Source organism: Pistacia vera, unplaced genomic scaffold (genome assembly GCF_008641045.1).
Source record: "Pistacia vera cultivar Batoury unplaced genomic scaffold, PisVer_v2 Contig701, whole genome shotgun sequence".
NCBI classification, from domain to species: Eukaryota; Viridiplantae; Streptophyta; class Magnoliopsida; order Sapindales; family Anacardiaceae; genus Pistacia; species Pistacia vera.
In genome coordinates this window covers 477,449-481,325 of record NW_022196559.1, presented here as the reverse complement: position 1 = coordinate 481,325, position 3,877 = coordinate 477,449, and the positions used below count along the sequence as shown (strand labels likewise).

General features: G+C 31.7%; 1 long non-coding RNA gene across 1 annotated transcript; it reads left to right on the top strand.

Annotated features, from left to right (window-relative positions):
• The first annotated feature begins 466 nt into the window (after window positions 1-466).
• LOC116114186 lies at window positions 467-2,917 on the top strand. Its single transcript, XR_004125515.1, has 3 exons — window positions 467-1,150; window positions 1,644-1,736; window positions 2,690-2,917. It is a non-coding gene; the product is annotated as an uncharacterized LOC116114186 (long non-coding RNA).
• Window positions 2,918-3,877: the final 960 nt, after the last annotated feature.

The window sequence follows — 3,877 nt, the reverse complement described above, 5'->3', positions numbered from 1 at the left end:
GTTCTGTAGTGATAAATGGAAATTTGATTGATATCATGTGATTTGGCAAGTTCTGGTTCGTATTGCACAATGCGGTGAGTTATCATATCTTCCATAAATGGCTGCCTTCAATGAGAGAACTTGATGTGGTCTTCTCTTCATCATCATATATTGATGCCATAGTAACGAACTCTTGTACTTTCAGTTATGGAACTTAATTTAGGACTTCATATCTGGTTATGGAGTTGTGAAATTTAAGAAAAGTAACCATGTTTATGGGGCAGCTGAGGGCATAGTTAATGTTAGTGCATAACTTTCTTATTGGGATACAATATGGACTATTGTTCTTTGTGTTTTGATTAAGGGTTAAAATTTTGTAGATTTTGGTTTTGTTAGAAAGAATGCTAGTGGAGTTCTGGTTAGGAAGTAAAGGACTTTAAAAATTAATATAATAGAAAGAATCCATAAAGCTAACAGAAACAAATGAGATGAGACAAGAAAAGTATAGGCTCCACTAATCACTTCTTGAGAAAAAATCGCACTTGAGGGGGAAGTATGTTATGTTCAAGTGTCAAAGTCTAGGACGGTCACTATCTAGAATAAACATTTTGGTTTGACAATTTTACTAAGAATTTTCTGACTACAAAATAAGCAAGAAAGGTTGTACACACTAGCATTTTACAGGAAATCATAGTTATGATTCATGATCCATTGGCTCTCATTATGGATCAGTGTAATATAATCTGAGATGTTATTTATATGGTGTTAATATTTTCTTCATTAGCTATAGCTACAAACTAGTCTTTGGTTGAATAACTTACACTTATCTCATAGTTATGATTTCGTGTCTTGTATTTTACATATAAATTCTTTAATATATAAGTATAGATTATCTTCCTCTCAACTAATTTCTACATATATAGAAATTATGCTTAGATGGTGATTGAATATTTATACTCATAGGTGGAGTTTAGATGAGGGTTTTTGAATTGCATAAACAGAGGTAGAAATCACTGTTAGTGTTTTACCTACAGGTCTTGTTGACTCCTACTCATCTAGCTATTGTCATGGAATATGCGACTGGTAGCGAACTCTTTGCCAGAATATGCAGTGCTGGTCGGTTTAGTGAAGACGAGGTTTTATTATGAAGCTTGCTTCTTTAAATTACATCGTAGGTCACTTATCTCTGGTTTAATGTGTATTGTTGTGATGCAAATTGATTTTCTTAATGATTTGTTTGTTGGCAAAATCCTTTTCACAACTGGCAAGGTTTTTCTTCCAGCAGCTAATATCTGGTGTTAGCTATTGTCATGCCATGGTATGATGATATCCAAAATGTAATTTTACATCTTATGTTATGATCTCTACCTTATATACTTATTTCTTTTACTGCAAGAAATTTGTCACATGGATCTGAAGTTGGAAAACACGCTATTGGATGGAAGTCCAACACCAAGTGTTAAAATATGTGACTTTGGTTACTCTAAGGCTTATGTTTTTAGTTGAATAGCAGCACAACTCTGCTGCTTTCTTAGCAACTCTCTCCTTTTTTTCCCCCCAAAAGAAAAAAACTTAGTACTAAGGGGTTGTAAGTTATAAATTATATCTTACATTATAGTCCTTAGTTTTAACTTTCATTATTGTTTTTGCTTTACATCTTGCAGTCAGGATTGTTGCACTCACAACCTAAATCAACTATTGGAACTCTAGCATATATTGCTTTGGAGGTCCTGTCACGAAAGGAATATGATGGAAAGGTATTGAGTTTTTATTTTTCATCTGATTTTGTGTGTTCCAATAAACACTTGGTTAGAATTGCTGATGGAAGTATGGAGACATTCATGCGGATCAATAAATGATAGGAGCAATCAAATGACAATATGAACCTGTAGTTTTAAACTCCTCCATTTTGCCTGGATTCGAAATCCAGGACTTTAGACAGTCCACAAATGTGTGGAGGCCTATGCTACTAGATCCGATGGCCATTGGAAAACATGAGAAACTACATGCTTGTCACATTGGTCTCTTGTTTCTGTGGATGCTCTTATTCAAGAGCTCCTAGTGAATTCGAATGCAAAACCATATATATTATACATCAGAGGCTTTTGTAGTAGTGATTTTTGCATTTTGAGCACTTTTAAATTTCATCATAGACTTTTTAGTTTGTGCGATTTTAAAATTTGGGATATATATTTTGCTTTTCAAGTGCTTAATTACATAGGCTGCGAGTGACCTAAAACTTTTCAGTTAAAACAAGACATAAACTCTGAATTAATCATTTATTTTAATCCAAGACTTAAGATTTGAAGTCAAAAGTTGCATTTGATGTTTCTAACTTTATAACTTTCTAAGTTCTTGGATGAAGATAGATGAGTGGTCAAGGATTTCTATCTCAATTTAAGTCAAAAACTTGTATCACCAAGTCCTGTGCCTTGATTGCATGTCATAAAACATGAGATACTGTATTTATTTCATAATATTATATGTGTATTGCCACCATAATTTTACACTGCATTATTGCTCTCAAATTCCCATTAACATCTTGTTCTTTAAATTTTATCTTAGTAACACTTTTTAAGTGCATGTATTTATTTGGCCAACATATTTTTTCGCGATATCATTTGGTACTGGACTACTGGTTGACTTATGTGAAGCTTATCCTTACGGTGGATTATCTTTCTCTTTCTAATTTATTATTAACCACATGCAGGTGATGTTGCTGCCATAGGCTGGTGGGATTTGTTTATAAATTTTGGGTAAAATTTAGTGGTCTTTATAGCAATGTTTGATGATTGGAGTTATCTTTTTGTGTCGATATGAGTGTTGGAATGATTATGTATATACTTTGACAATATTACGAAAATCCCATTCATCTGTTTCCCTGACAGATTTGTTGAATGTTGAAATTTATGGTTGAATTGTGATAATTGTTATTGGTTGAGGAATATTATGAAGAATTTCATTGTATTATTCTATTATTTAATTGGTTATAAATTACAAAATAAAAATATTTAAAAAAATATATTTACAAAAAAAATCCTTGACAGTTTTACGACCATCAAGGATGAAAAATTATTATTAATAAAATTTGATTATTATTAAATTTATTTATTTTTTTCGTTAAACTTTTTTGAGATCTGTCAAGAAATTCTTGATAGCTCAAAAATGGCCGGCACCCTTTCTTGACATTGGCTTCAATGATGGGTGAAGAACTATTAAGAAACCTCTTTCTTGACAGTTATTACTCATCAAGAAAGGGGGTTTCTCTGGTAGTGTGTAGGTGATCATGAGGGGTTCTAAATCCCAAATGCACTCTTCCATCAATAATGAAAATAACAATTTTACTTTTTGCTAGCTGGACACCTTAGATTTAAATCATCTACGTTCTTAAGTTTTATGAAATTGGCTATTGATTAATTTGCTTTTGGGTTCACGCCAATTCATCTAAATGTTTTCCGAATTTCCTTTATTAACCCGCATTTGAAATTGGAATCCCTTGCAAATTTGCTCTGTTTTATCATGGCAATCCGTTGACATTAGTAGACCTTTTGAAATTGTTTTTTTTATTGATGGAAGAGTGCCTTTGGGTTTGAGAACTCTCGTGACCACCTAATTGGTTGAAGGCTATTATTTTTAGTTACCTAAAAAGATTATAGGGTATTTTAATTTCAAATCAGATTTATGTCATCTATGTTTTCAAGTTTATGAAAATGAATATTTGCTTAATGGGAAAAGTTTTATATATATATATATATATATATATATATTATATGTATATATATAATATATATTTGGTTTATTTGAAATCTGCTTGCTCTCTATATATATTTTCATGCATGATACAACTCCCATTGAGCAAGTTTTAATTACAAAAGCCTTAAAATTAGAAATTGCTCTA